At 41.0% G+C, this 15945-nt stretch overlaps 1 protein-coding gene across 8 annotated transcripts in view; it reads left to right on the top strand.

Annotated features, from left to right (window-relative positions):
- The first annotated feature begins 256 nt into the window (after positions 1–256).
- mtus1b (microtubule associated tumor suppressor 1b) overlaps positions 257–15945 on the top strand; it is a 74427-nt gene continuing 58738 nt past the window's right edge. For 4 of the 8 annotated variants that reach the window (XM_061680542.1, XM_061680544.1, XM_061680546.1 and 1 more), the window contains exon 1: positions 257–447. The gene's annotated coding sequence lies outside the window, so the exon portion shown is untranslated. Of the gene's footprint in view, positions 448–503; positions 727–7857; positions 8876–15945 lie in introns of those variants that run through there. The other 4 variants (XM_061680538.1, XM_061680541.1, XM_061680540.1 and 1 more) reach the window with 4 other exon arrangements.

The following is a 15945-nucleotide window of genomic DNA, read 5'->3' on the forward strand; positions in this document are numbered from 1 at the left end:
TGGGAAGGTCCATGTTCCCTTCAAAGGCAATAACTGGACATTGAAATTAAGTCATAACTTGCTCATTTTTCAACCGATTTTCACGAGGTTTACTTTTTTTTTTTGTCAAAGAACTACAGTAGTGTAGTTAAATCATCACCGCAGTTAATTCTAGGTTCCTATAATACTTTTTAGGTGACGACATTGCAATGAGCGTCAGTGTTATGAACAGTGTGTGTGTGTGTGTGTGTGTGTGTGTGTGTGTGTGAGAGAGAGAGAGCGTTGGCGTGCGCGCGAGTGCTGGTGCGTGTGTGCTGCGTTTTTTTTGTTTTTGTTTTTTTTCAGGTGGCGATGGCGAAATGGCTGTGTTACTGGTGCGCAATCTGAAATTCGTCCGTGCGGGAGCAGGTGAAAGCCGCGTGCAGCTGGGATGCTCCAAATAAAGCCTTCTTAGGTCTGCTGAGGACGGTGAGTTTAATCTCGCGTGCTTCTTCGCACTGCTACTGCTGTCTTTTTGAGCACGAATAACTTCACAGCGATTCATATTTCATACTTAACCCCCGGCGCATGTCGGCCGTGTTGCAATTGTAAATGACACAATGTCACTCTTTTGACACGCCTCCCTTGATATGGAAAACGTTTAAACGTTGCTCTTTAAGATGACGTGAAGTCAAAGAAACCGACAATGGTAGGGCGGAACATGTGAAGATCATCATATTGTTTGTATTGCTGGATTTGTCAGTAAAGGTAGGGGCTGTGTCAACAATACTAACTAAACTCTGAAGTACATTTTAGAAGTTAATTATTAATCGGCATACACAATTTAAAACCCCGTTATTATTGTGAGAAAACTTAAGCTATGGTGGTATTTTGAGTGGCGACATCATGTGATTGATCTAAGAATGTTTCGGGGTCGTTTTATGGTTGTTCTCGATGCAATATGAAGACATGTACTTACTGTCATTGAAGTGCCCGGTTTGAGATCAGTGAGACCAGCGTTTTATCTGGAAATCCCAGAGCAATATTGCATTGAAAAAAAATCCCCAAATTCCCCAGTTTGTCAGATATTAGTCAAAGCTACAATGCCATGTTCCAATTCTTCTTTCTTCTTCTTTATCCTCACAAGGGTAGCGGGCGTGCTGGAGCCTATCCCAGCCATCTTCGGGCGAAAGGCGGGGTACAACCTGAACTGGTCGCCAGCCAATCGCAGGGCGCATATAAACAAACAACCATTCGCCTCCTGCAAATGATAATATACTTTAATGAGGCAGATTTTTGTAGCATTGTTTGTCAGCCAGTGATTCCCAACCAGGGTGACGTGGCACACGAATGTATCATGAGAGAACATCAGTTTTTTTTTTGTCTGAAATGAATATTTATCGGCGGCACGGTATTCGACTGGTTAGAGCGTCTGCCTCACAGTTCTGAGGACCCGGGTTCAATCCCCGGCCCCGCCTGAGTGGAGTTTGCATGTTCTCCCCGTGCCTGCGTGGGTTTTCTCCGGGCACTCCGGTTTCCTCCAACATCCCAAAAACATGCATGGTAGATTGATTGAAAACTCTAAATTGCCCGTAGGAGTGAATGTGAGTGTGAATGGTTGTTTGTTTACGTGTGCCCTACGATTGGCTGGCAACCAGTCCAGGGTGTACCCCGCCTCCTGCCCGATAATAGCTGGGATAGGCTGCAGCACGCCCGCGACCCTAGTGAGGATCAGCGGCTCAAAAAATGGATGGATGGATGAATATTTATCAATTTTTATCATTTGTTCATCTACCTATGCCAGCGATTTACAGTGGGGACAGAAAGTATTCAGACCCCCTTAAATTTGAACTCTTTGTTATATTGCAGCCATTTGCTGAAATCATTTAAATAATTTTTTTTCCTCATTAATGTACATACAGCACCCCATATTGAAAGAAAAAAAATGGAATTGTTGACATTTTTGCAGATTTATTAAAAAAGAAAAACTGAAATATCTCACAGCCATAAGTATTCTGACCCTTTCCTCTGTATTTAGGAGAAGCACCTTTTGACCTAATACAGCCATGAGACTTTTTGGGAATGATGCAACATGTTTTTCACACCTGGATTTGGGGATCCTCTGCCATTCCTCCTTGCACATCCTCTCCAGTTCTGTCAGGTTGGATGGTGAACGTTGGTGGACAGCTATTTTCAGGTCTCTCCAGGGATGCTCAATTGGGTTTAAGTCAGGGCTCTGGCTGGGCCATTCAAGAACAGTCACTGAGTTGTTCTGAAGCAACTCCTTCGGTATTTTAGCCGTGTGCTTAGGGTTATTGTCTTGTTGGAAGGTGAACCTTGGGCCCAGTCTGCGGTCCTGAGCATTCTGGAGAAGGTTATCGTTCAGCATATCCCTGTACTTGGCTACATTCATCTTTCACTGTTGGGACTGTATTGGACAGATGGTGAGCAATGTCTGGTTTTCTCCACACATACCGCTTAGAATTATGGCCAAAAAGTTCTATCTTGGTCTCATCAGACCAGAGAATCTTATTTCTCACCATCTTGGAGTCCTTCAGGTGTTTTTTAGCAAACTCCATGCGGGCTTTCATGTGTCTTGCACTGAGGAGAGGCTTCCGTCGGGCCACTCTGCCAAAAGCCCCGACTGGTGGAGGGCTGCAGTGATGGTTGACTTTCTAGAACTTTCTCCCATCTCCCGACGGCATCTCTGGAGCTCAGCCACAGTGATCTTTGGGTTCTTCTTTACCTCTGTCACCAAGGCTCTTCTCCCCCGATTGCTCAGTTTGGCCGACGGCCAGCTCTAGGAAGGGTTCTGGTCATCCCAAATGTCTTCCATTTCAGGATTATGGAGGCCACTGTGTTATTCAGAACCTTAAGTGCAGCAGAAATTATTTTTTTGTAACCTGGGCCAGATCTGTGCCTTCCAACAATTCTGTCTCTGAGCTCTTCAGGCAGTTCCTTTGACCTCATGATTCTCAATTGCTCTGACATGCACTGTGAGCTGTAAGGTCTTATATAGACAGGTGTGTGGCTTTCCTCATCAAGTCCAATCAGTATAATCAAACGCAGCTGGACTCCAATGAATGTTTAGAACCATCTTAAGGATGATCAGAAGAAATGGACAGCACCCAAGTTAAAAATATGAGTGTCACAGCAAAGGGTCTGAATACTTATGGCTGCGTGATATTTCAGCTTTTCATTTTTAATAAATCCGCAATAATTTCAACAATTCTCTTTTTTTTTCTGTCAATATGGGGTGCTGTGTGCACATTCATGAGTAAAAAAAAAATAACAAAGGATTTTAGCAAATGGCTGCAATGTAACAGTGAACATTTTTTGGGGGGTCTGAATACTTTCCATACCCACTATATAGTAATGAGCAGAGGAATCAAATGCTCTTCTATTTGATGGCAGAAGGTACAATAAACCAACAGTGTATCCACCTGTTGCCATTTATAATGAATAAAAGAATTCGTCATGGCATTCTGCAGGTGTAGCAGCACTGTTAAATTAAACAGACACAGACTTCACAAAGTAAGTCAATTTGTGAGTAAATTGAGATGAGACCAAGTTCATAAGTTCAGTATCCATACTTATTGTGACATTTTTGTTTGGGGTTGTGCAGTGAGATTATTACAAATGTATAATGCGCACCTTGTCTCAATAAAGGTTGGAAACACTGGTCGAAGCAATAGTGCACCAGTGTGCACTGTGAAGTGCTGCTGTAGCAGTGTTCTGAGTTACATAACAGGTTGTCCTTTGCAATGTCCTGTACTTCTATGTAGGGTTAAGGAGCAGAAATTCTACACGCTCCCTCTGTATGATATGAGGATAACGATATTTACAATAGTAAGAACAAAAGCATTGAGACAGTTATATTTCAAAGAAAATGGAAATTGAAGAAAATGGTCTGTGTCTTCTTTGGGTGTCACGGTTGGTTAGCACAGCCGCCTCACAGTTCTGAGGTCGTGGCTCTGGCCCTTCTGTGTGGAGTTTGAATGTTCCCGCCCTGCTTGCGTGGTTTTCTCTGGGTCCTGCGGTTTCATCCCATGTTCCAAAAACATTCGTGTTAGGTTAATTACAGACTTTTAAGTTGTTCATAGGTGTTAATGTAAAAGTTTGTCTATATGTGCCCTGCAATTAGCTGGCGACCAGTCCAGGTTGGAATAGGGTCCAGCACACCCGTGACCCTAGTGTGGTTAAGCAGAATGGAAGATGGATGAATGGTCTCTTCTTTGCGCCTGCAATAGTTTCCATTCTGGTTTTACAACGTTTTAGAGTTTGTCTGGGGACGTCTTGCCCATTCATCCAAAGGATTTGTGCTATGGTCACCAAAGTTAGATGAAAGGGCCAGGGTCACAGCTCCATTCTCATGCAGCCGAACTCCTTGGTTCTGTCAGGAATGCAGAACATTTAGAGAGAAATTCTCATTTCCTTGAATATAGAATTTAAGTAACAATCAATCAATTACTTGTTTGTAAAATTACACCATAGAATATCAAATAAATTTGATCAAACACCCTTGCGCAGCTGATGGTGGGCATGCTACACATGATGTACTAAGATTACTTTTACTATGATCCCAAATAGCAGGGGCTAAATTGTGTGTTTATTCCACCAGTGTAGAAGTGTTGGAGACCACCGTATTTAAAAGAGGTTTGTGCATTTTTGGTACGTATGATGGTTTTACCCAATGTACAGTCCCCCTTCAAATACTAGTGGAACGGCAAGGTCAGTTCCTTTGTTTTTGTTGTATACTGAAGAGATTTGGGTTTCAGATCAAAAGATGAATATGAGACAAAAGTTCAGAATTCCATCTTTTATTTCATGGTATTTACATCTCGTCAGTAGGACATATTTTCTTGAAACAAAACATGATTTTTCTCCTTTGAGCTGGTTCCAAGCAACATCAGTTTAGAATAAGACAGTTTATTCAAAAACAATAGTTAAAACAAGCAATTCAGAGTTATATCAGGGGCCTTGAAGCATTCTTACACACACAAAAATAATCACATTAAAAACATCAACTTTAAGCTTCTAAATTACGTACAGTTGTTCCATGTAATTTGATTAGGTAAGTCCAAAGCACAATTCTGTTTTTTACTTAACATTAAGGTGAGCTTTTGCATTAACCTTATGCGCTTACTCGCTAAAAGGTAACTTGACTATGATTTCAAGTACATATTAGTTATGCATTTCAAATATGTTATCCCAATAATACAAAATAAACCGATAGCAAAAGCAAGTATTTATGACAATGTTATTGGCAGAACTTGTTTTATTTTTTTTAAATCACATTCTATTGAACATACTCAGTGTAGTTGTATTTGAGCTCCTAATTGAATGGAATAGAGTACCGTAATTTCTTGTGTATAATGCACCCCCCCCCACCCCCTACCCTCAAACAATTGTCAAAAGTCCATAGTGGGCATTATACATAGGTACAGGGGAAACTGGAAAAAAACTTTAACATTTTATAAATGTACGCCACCATCTAGAGGTTATGATAAACCTGTATACTTTCATTCCAATATGCCACTGCCACTTAGAGTTTATGAAAAAGGTGTAGCCACTTTCATTCCTATATGGCAGGGGTACGTATGACTGCATATATGTACAGTTGTGCTCATAAGTTTGCATGCCCTGGCAGAATTTGTGAAATATATATGTATTTTTAAATATGACTGATGACTTAAATATGACTGATGACTGAACAACAACCATTATTACATGCATTGTAAAAAGGCATTATACATAGGTAGATAATTTTTATCTACCTATACATAGGTACATTATCTACCTATACATAGGTACATAATTTTCCAGAATTCTGAGGTCAACTTTGAGGGTGCGTATTATACATGGGTGCGCATTATACGCGAGAAAAAATTACGGTATTTGAGTTAAATATAATATAAGAGACCTAATTTGAAAAATATTCCACACTCATTTAACTCAGCTTGTTAAGCATTAGTCCATTATCAATTTAAAAAATGTATGTATAATTTTGAGGTCAACTTTAGGGGTGCGTATTATATATGGGCGCACATTATACATGAGAAATTATGGTAATTTTTATCTGTCTTCTAATTATTGTGAGGCATCATTAATGTGATCAGTGCCTTCATATAAATAAATATCATGAACAATAATAATAATGACATTATTAAAGGTAATTTGAGCACATTTATTTCGGAAGTGTGTATCAAACTGGTAGCCATTCGCATTAATCAGTACCTAAGATGTAGTGCTCAGCTTAAAAAAAAAATTGGTGACTCCTGCCCTAATTTCCTAAATTGAGAAGTTGTGCAATCTTAAAATAAGAAAAAAGGTGTTGCTCCTCTGTTCTGGATTTTATGCAAATTTTTGTGCAACCCATGATTCTTGCTTGTTTCTGGCAATTATATCTTAAAATTAGCTCTAATTTCTTATTAGTTACATATTTTACCTTTAAGATACATTTTCTAATGCAAAAGTTGCTTATCAAGATAGTTTACTTTCTTATATGTAATGCTGAAGGTCACAAACTTCCTCCAGAAAAATCGCATGCTAAATCACAATCGCAATGTTTTCTTAAAAGAAACAAGAAAAATTTTCGCAAATCTTTGTGCCCTACTCCTGATTTATGACTAGGTAGGTTTAATTCGGCCCACATCGTTAAAGCCTATCGGCTTAGTTCCCAGTGACGAGGACTCGATAAGTGTGGCTAAAGGTTTAGCCACATAGACACGTGATGTGGCTAACTACATACAAGTTTGGCTTGAAGATTTTTACACTGCAACCGTTCCTTTTTTAGCCACTGTTATAAAATGAAATGTCGGGCCACTCTGCCATAAAGCCCAGACTGGTGGAGGGCTGCAGTGATGGCTGATTTTCTAGAACTTTCTCCCATCTCCCGCCTGCATCTCTTGAACTCAGCCACAGTGATCTTTGGGTTCTTCTTTACCTCTCTCACCTCTCCCACTCTTCTTTCCCAATTGCTCAGTTTGGCCGGACAGCCAGCTCTAGGAAGGGTTCTGGTCTTCCATTTCAGGATTATGGAGGCCACTGTGCTCTTAGAAACCTTAAGTGCAGCAGAAATGTTTTTTATAACCCGGGCCAGATCTGTCCCATGCCACAATTCTGTCTCTGAGTTCTTCAGGGAGTTCCTTTGACCTTATGATGCTCATTTGCTCTGACATACACTGTGAGCTGTAAGGTCTTATATAGACAGGTGTGTGGCTTTCTTAATCAGGTCCAATCAGTATAATCAAACACAGCTGGACTTCAATGAAGGTGTAGAACCAGCTCAAGGATGATGAGAAGAAATGGACAGCACCGAGTTAAATATGAGTGTCACAACAAAGGGTCTGAATACTTATGGCTGTGTGATATTTATTTACATTTATTCTTTTTTAATAAATCTGCAAAAATTGTAACAATTCAGTTTTTTTTTCTGTCAATATGGCGTGCTGTGTGTACACTAATGAGGAAAAAATTAACTTAAATGATTTTAGCAAATGACTGCAATATAAACAAGAGTGACAAATTTAACGGGGTTTGAATACTCTCCGTACCCACTGTATAGACATTACAGTGGCACGGTTGTTGTGAAAGCTCATGTGCTACAACCTGGCACTTTTGATTGGCTGTTACATCGATATTGCAACACTGTTTGCCTGTGATTCAAATTTTGAATTGCAGCAAAACAAGATACCGATGGTCAGTCACTGATGAAAACTAGTTGGGGAATCCCGCACAAAGGCATGTGTGGTGTATTTCCATTTCAAAATAGTTGTATTTCAAATGTAGCGTCTGATAACATCTATCCATCCAATTTTTTACACAGATTGTCCTCATTAGTCTCGCTTGTGAGCCGGAGCTTATCATCGTTGTCTTTTAGGGAGAGGCGATGTACACCCAGGACTTTGCCAGCCAATCTCAGGGTACAGGCAGACAAACAACCATTCACACTCACATCAACATCTATGGACAATGTAGAGCCAAGTTCAATTAACGAACCTAACATCCAAACTCCACAAAGCCCAGATTTGAACCCAGGAACTCGCAACTGTGAGGCAGCCGTGCTAACCACTCGACCACCACCATGCTACCTGTGTCCGATAACAGTTATGAAAAGTTTCTGGGTCCAATAGATGTTCAACCTTAATAATCCAATTCTCATTGAGAGCAACTCCTCATTTTCTAAACACTGACTTTTGTACTGCCTATTTGGTCTCTACCTATATTACCACCAGATTACATTGACTTCACTCAAATCCTGCTGAGCTCGTTTTCCCCTTGACCTAATGTGACCAGAAAAGGGGAGGGGGACTTAATTAACCAAACGGCACTGGCCCCTCCTATGTTTTTTTGGGTGGACGGTGGTCCTTGAAGGGGTTTAGGTTACCTGGCAGTCACGCATCCACCTACCCACTCGCATTGCTGTGTAAACACATGACTGAGTCATACCTCCCACCCTGCACTGGCCTGTCTGTCTTTGGGTATTGCTCTACTCTGCCTGTGGCACACACATTTGTCTTGCCTGGTCTGAATTGCCAGAAGCAAAAAGATTGTCCATAGAACGCTGTGTCTTGGTCTCCCTGCCTTCCCTTTCCCTCTTATGACCACGTCACGCACTGCGTAGTCTTTCCCTGTCCTGTGTATACGCGCCTCCCCACACCAGTGATAATGTGATGTGACGCATGAGCGTGCGATGCAGCGTGCGTGGGGTTTGTGTGTGTGTGAATGTGTGTGTGTATGCGGAGGAAGAATGACTATGTAGAGAATTGTGTGCATGTGAAGACACAGTCAAGTACATGCCAGACTGAAACAGGGAGAATAGTCGATCTGAAGGAGCTTCGATGATTTTTCATCCCCACCCATTTTTGTGACGATGCAGCTAGAGAGGAATACTCAACTATAAGTTAGAGGTCTGGTAAGTTCTGTCCTTGATAAGCAATTATGCCTTTATGCTTTCTACATCACAAGTATGTATGAATGTTTATGTCTGTATACATACATATCTACAGGGCTTTTGGAACGTGAATGCTTCATGGACTTCGAAACGTTGACCTTTGCAATGCTAGTCAATCATTTAACATGAATTTATGTGGTTTAAAAGTTACCCATCTTTGGAAATGTTTTGCAAATGTGTTTAATCTCGGAATGCATCCTCATGAGATTTAAGCCTTTGGTTTAAGTGTGGAAGTTTAATTTTTCAAGAATTCCTGTTAAGACCAGGACACATTCTAAAATGTTTATCATCATTATTAAGTAGCTTAAGATCCTGAAGTAGATGCCATTATGTTCATGTTGCTGAACAGAACTAGTGAACATATAAAACGTACTCCCCAACCTTTTTAGTGCCCGAGATCAGTTTTACATAGACATACCATTCTGTCGTAGACCCCCATTACATTTTTTGTTTTAGCAATGCCATTCGGATCATAAAAACTAGAATGCCACTAAGAAGAGTGCAGACCTCCACCAAGGAGGAACTATTCATAAATGTGAAAACTATTCATCGAGCTTTGCATTTGGGTTTGTTTGTTTGTTTGTTTGTTTAATGTTTGCCCTTCTGTTTGTTAGTTAGCAGACTACTACTTGGTTAATGTAGGATGGGAAACAGACGGCAGGTGCCAATGATTCTGGGGTTTGGCTAGTTCCAATGCTATCATATTGACTCATGCGGTTAAAAAAAATAATGCACCCTTATCTGGATAATTACTCATGAATGATCATTGGTTGTTGAAATGTAATGGACTCTATGCATGAAGCACTTATGCATTCGGCATAAGGTGTCATGTTCACTTCTGGTCGGCATGTTATCGTACAGTGAGAACTAAGGCTGCACGATATTTGGAAAAAAATGACATCAAGTTCTTTTTTCTAACCTTGCGATATTTGTTGCGATGTGAAAAATGACAGGATGACATGCTATTGACACTTTTCTTTTTCCCTCTATTTATTTTTTGGACAGTTTATAATATAATAAAGATAATAAGCTAAACAATGCTCAAAAAAGCACATAGGTATACTGAGTCATTTGGATGAAGTCTACCTCTCTTTAAATGCACTGTAGTATTGAGCAGGTAAGAGTCCAGTCAGACATGAAGTTAAAATCATTTCTTTTCATGCCCAGTTATAGTGTACTGTCATTAGCACATTCCTGAGACCATTATTATTTTTTTAAATATATATTTTTAAAATCAATCTGTTATTTTACACATATGTTTAAATATGCATTATAGGGCTGCTCGATTATGGCCAAAGTAATAAACACGATTATTTTGATCAAGAGAAACTCAAAACAAGAGTTTTTTGCCTCCGACATCACAGGACCTTGTGATGTGACTTTTGCACATGTACACATCGCGGTGATGATGCTCAAAAATACATTGTGAAGCCCTTGTGACAACGTGAGAAATTAGTTAAAACTAAAAACAAGTGTTGATGATGAACACAGCGGCACACCGCAACATTGACTGGAGGAGCTATCGTTTCGTCTTTGAAAAGTAAAAACCTTCCTTGGAATTTAGACCTCAAAAAGAACTAGCACTGAAAATGTGAATATACCTATTCCAAAACGATAGGTTTAACGACAAAGGTTATTTTTCAATCAAGATAGTGTCCCAGTAGCTTGTAACTTATTAACACCGTAAACTGTTATGCCATCTGGCCTTTCCACCGCAAATGCTTAATGGGTTGCAGTGCATAAGAACTCACTGGTTGTTCTTTCACACTCTTTTCCTCCACAAAGTTCAGTGCATTCATTTATGTAAACTAACTGTTTCATATGACCTTTGCACAGTACTGTATTTTGACAGACCGGTATGAAAACAAGTTAAACCAAATTGTTAAATATACAACTTACCACTACGCTGAATGGACAGTACTTGTTGAATAGTGCGAGACCTCAACTTGTTTCTCTTCAACGAGCTGGTCCCGTCTTGGGGAAATCTTTTTTTCTTCCCCGAAAAACTCCAAATGCTTGTCTGATTATCCCGGGTGCTTAGGCTCCATGTGCTGAAGCAGTTTTGATGGCTTCATTGCTTCATTAGACAGCCTGTTGCAACAGATTACGGAGAGAGGGTTTGGCGCATGAGAGTCAACTTTTGTAAGTAGGACTGCTAATATTGTCTCTCAAACAGAGTAGCTTTTTTTTTTGGACACCCTTTTTTTGTCTTATCATTTGGCCTGTTCCCCTTTTTTAAGTACCATATTTTCATGACCATAAGGCGCACGGTATTAAAAGGTGCAGTCTCAGTTACGGGAATAAAAACTCCCTGATCGGTGATCGACCCCAAAAATCCTGATCGCGTAAAGCCTAATATCAGTGTAGCTACTGTACGTGGGGGTGGCAAAAGTTTGAGGACCGTCAGTCGAAAAAAAAAAACCTTCTTTATCGAAGTTGGAAAAGAGTAACCAATCATTCTACAACCCCAATTCCAATCTAGTTGGGACGTTGTCCATCCATCCATTTTCTGAGCCGCTTCTCCTCACTAGGGTCGTGGGCGTGCTGGAGCCTATCCCAGCTGTCATCGGGCAGGAGGCGGGGTACACCCTGAACTGGTTGCCAGCCAATCGCAGGTTGGGACGTTGTGTTAAACATAAATAAAAACAGAATACAAAGATTTGCAAATCATGTTCAACCTATATTTAATTGAATACACTACAAAGACAATATATTTAATGTTCAAACTGATAAACTTTATTGTTTTTAGCAAATAATCGTTAACTTTTAATTTAATTGAATTTTAATTTTATGACTGCAACACATTCCAAAAAAGCTGGGACAGGTGGCAAAAAAGACTGAGAAAGTTGAGGAATGCTCATCAAAGACCTGTTTGGAACATCCCACAGGTGAACAGGCTCATTGGGAACAGGTGGGTGCCATGATTGGGTATAAAAGGAGCTTCCCTGAATTGCTCAGTCATTCACAAGCAAAGATGGGGCGAGGTTCACCTCTTTGTGAACAAGTACGTGTGAAAATAGTCAAACAGTTTAAGGACAATGGTCCTCAAAGTACAATTGCAAGGACTTTAGGGATTTCATCATCGACGATCCATAATATCATCAAAAAGTTCAGAGAATCTGGAGAAATCACTGCATATAAGCGGCAAGGCCGAAAACCAACATTGAATGCCCGTGACCTTCGATCCCTCAGGCGGCTCTACATCAAAACGGACACCAATGTGTAAAGGATACCACCACACAGGCTCAGGAACACTTCAGAAAACCAAAGTCAGTAAATACAGTTCGGCGCTACATCCGTAAGCGCAACTTAAAAGCCTCCTGCCCGATGATAGCTGGGATAGGCTCCAGCACGCCCGCGACCCTAGTGAGGAGAAGTGGCTCAGAAAATGGATGGATGGAAATTGTGGACCTCCGAGCCAAAGAGGAAAAGAACCATCCGGACTGTTATGGACGCAAAGATCAAACGCCAGCATCTGTGATGGTATGGGGCTGTGTTAGTGCCAATGGCATGGGTAACTTACACATCTGTGAAGCCACCATTAATGCTGAAAGGTACATACAGTTTTTGGAGAAACATATGCTGCCATCCAAGCAACGTCTTTTTCATGGACGCCCATGCTAATTTCAGCAAGACAATGCCAAACCACATACTGCAAGTGTTACAACAGCGTGGCTTTCTAGTAAAAGAGTGCGGGTACTAGACTGGCCTGCCTGCAGTCCAGACCTGACCATTGAAAATGTGTGGCGCATTATGAAGCGTAAAATACGACAACGGAGACCCCGGACTGTTGAACAGCTGAAGCTGTACATCAAGCAAGAATGGGAAATAATTCCACCTACGAAGCATCAACAATTAGTGTCCTCAGTTCCCAAACATTTATTGAATGTTGTTAAAAGAAAAGGTGATGTAACACAGTGGTCAACATGAGCTTTTTTGGAATGTGTTGCAGCCATAGATTTCTAAGTTCATGATTATTTGCTAAAAACAATTCAGTTTATCAGTTTCAACATTAAATATCTTGTCTTTGCAGTGTATTCAATTAAGTATAGGTTGAACATGATTTGCAAATCATTGTATGCTGTTTTTATTTATGTTTAACACAACGTCCCAACTTCATTGGAATTGGGGTTGTACATAAGGCGCACCGTATTATTGGGCGAAGGCATGGTAAAACATACACTAGCTTAAAACATACAGTAGCATGCATGCAGGTTAAAACAATGTTTTTAAAAAGGCAGCGGGAGCAAAACTGAGTTTGGTTGTACTTTATTTAAGTATTTAACAATGTACTCACGTTATTTTTTGATCAATCCTCATCCACAAATCCATCAAAGTCCTCATGTTCTGTATCCGAAATGAACAGCTGGGCAAGTTCTCCATCAAACACGGCAGGTTCCCTCTCGTCATTGTCTGAGTCAGTCTCGTTGCCGTGCGGCTCCTCAGAAATGATGCTGGCTTTTACGAAAGCTCGAACAACAGTGCAAGCAGGCACGTTAGCCCAAGCATCCACAATCTATTCACAAATTGGGGCTTAACTCGCCCGGCGCTGCCTCCTAGTCTTAGTAAAGCTGTGTTCGCCATCTGTCATCCATGGCTCCCACGCCGCTCACTTCACTTTGAACGCCCTGTTTACACGGATGTGCAGCGGTTCGTCAAGCCTCCCGCAATGATTGCAAGCTCCGGGTTATTGCACTCAGTCGAATGGTGACTGTAGAGACGCTTCTCCCGGCTGTTCTTTGCTCATTAATTCATTGCTTGAGTTGGTCTTCCAACTCGGGCCACCTCGCCTTGTTTCCACTGCCGTCAAGCCAGCCTCCACTCATAAAGTAGCAGTCAGGCCAGCTGCCCCTAATTTTGGAACCGGAACTATATACCTACTGGTGGCGTGTCTTTAGCATCCTCTGTCACGCGGACCCTTTATGTCCGCATGCTGTCCTCAGTCACATCCGCCTTTCATCTATATAAGCAGCGTGTCGGCAGGAAATGCTCCTAGTCAGTCAAGCGGAGCGCTCATCAAAGTCACACAACAACATTTATAGATTTTGGAACTCGGTACACACATAAGGCGCATTATAAGGCGCCCCGTCCATTTTGGAGAAAATGTAAGTGCGCCTTATGGTCTTGAAAATACAGTAGCTGTTTTAAAACGTAATTTTTTTTTCAAACTAATTTTTCAGTTCTTCCTGGCTTACTCCCCCCGTCACCCCTCACATGACCGAGATAAGCATGTAGATGGATGCACCTGATCCCCCCCAAAAAAATTAAATAAAAAAAATTCTTTTAGACTCTGATGAACAATAAAATATAAAATATTTTCTGTTCAGTCTGTTTGTGTTGCTGGTACCAAAGGACGTGTCGCCCAATACTGGTCCGCAGCCCGGTTGAGGACCCCCTGTGTACAGCTCAGTTATTATTTCCCAGGGCTGAAAGTGGTTGATTTGTGTAGTTCCAATTTCGTCATACAGAGGCAAAAAAAGACCATCATTGTTTAACAAATCTCCTCCCCTTATGTTGAAACTAAACTGGAAGATTTCATACACTTGTATATTGTTGTTAGTGATGAGAAGTAAAAATAAACTTATTTCATTTATTTCAGTGTGTGTCTTTACAGTAACAGTAACCTGATTATTTACATTGGAGGATGCCAGAGTCGAGGTAAAACAATGCATGGCTGAGGAAGAAACTCTTCCTTATGAACGGGAATTTCCTTTTAATACTAGACTATGCAACAATGTATTACTGTGCATTTTTGCTTGGTTTCAGCAGCCCCTGTGCAGCTCAGACAGTGTGAAGAGTTCTGACCATGTAGGGCCACTCGATGTGTTCTTGATCGTTTGTTTCCGTGAGGGCAAATATTTCTTTCGAGGGCAGCTCACCATCATTCAGCTGTTCCTTAATAGCTCAAAGAAATCTCTATCCGTTTCTGTTAAGATGGTGCTAAAGTTAAAAAAACTTGCTCGCTGGTTATAAAATTGCTCGATTCACACTATCCTACAACAATACCTCAGGGCTACTTTGGAATTGGAATGGTAAATAGCCAGTCTGATCTTTTTATATTTTGTGCATTTGTTTTTACATGTATCCCTGTGTGTTGCAGTGTTCTTGGTCACTACACTAATGCTGGCAGATGGTTTCAGAAATGACTACAGTATTTCTATATGTTTTTAGCTTTCTTTTTTCATTTGTACATACTAATCGGAATGTTGGTTGTGCTTGTATTTCTCATGAATCGGTTTTATATTATATTTGTAATATTTCACATAGCACCATGGTGAACGACTGGTTAGCACATCTGCCTCACAGGTCTGAGGACCCAGGTTCAAATCCGGCCTCGCCTGTGTGCAGTTTGCATGTTCTCCCTGTGCCTGCGTGGGTTTTCTCCGGGTACTCTGCTTTCCTCCCACATCCCCAACAACATGGATGGTAGGTTGGTTGTAAATTCTAAATTGCCCATCGGTGTGAGTGCGACTGGTTGGTTGTTTATACGTGCCCCGTGATTGGCTGGCGACCAGTCTAGGGTGTACCCGGCCTCTTGCCCTAGTGAGGATAAGGGGTACGGAAAATGGATGGATGGATGGATGGATGGATATTTTGACATACACCATAGACAAAATTTGAATAGAATGACGGTATCAGTGAGTAATTTCCCTTTATTTCTTTAATCACCAAGTTGATGTGCTATCATTGCTGTGGAGTCTTTACCTTCATTCGAGCACACCCTGTCGCAAACCTGTCATCAGTCACTTCCCAATATACCAAACAATGAATATTTATCATGTTAAAACAAGTACAAGTTAAAATAGACATCCCCTCAAAACTGTGACTGTTGGTGGGTAGAATGTTAATTACACATACGCACACACACACACACACACGCACATGCCTTTTTGAGAGTGACTGAGCATGCTTTTATTTCTATAGCAACCACTTTTGCTCTGTACGTGATTCCACAAAAGCTTGGTCCACTGTCTCTCATTCTCCTGGCTGCGTCTGTATTGACTGCAGAATTTTGCGCAGGGCACTGTGCT

This window comes from Phycodurus eques, chromosome 6, assembly GCF_024500275.1.
Source record: "Phycodurus eques isolate BA_2022a chromosome 6, UOR_Pequ_1.1, whole genome shotgun sequence".
NCBI lineage: Eukaryota > Metazoa > Chordata > Actinopteri > Syngnathiformes > Syngnathidae > Phycodurus > Phycodurus eques.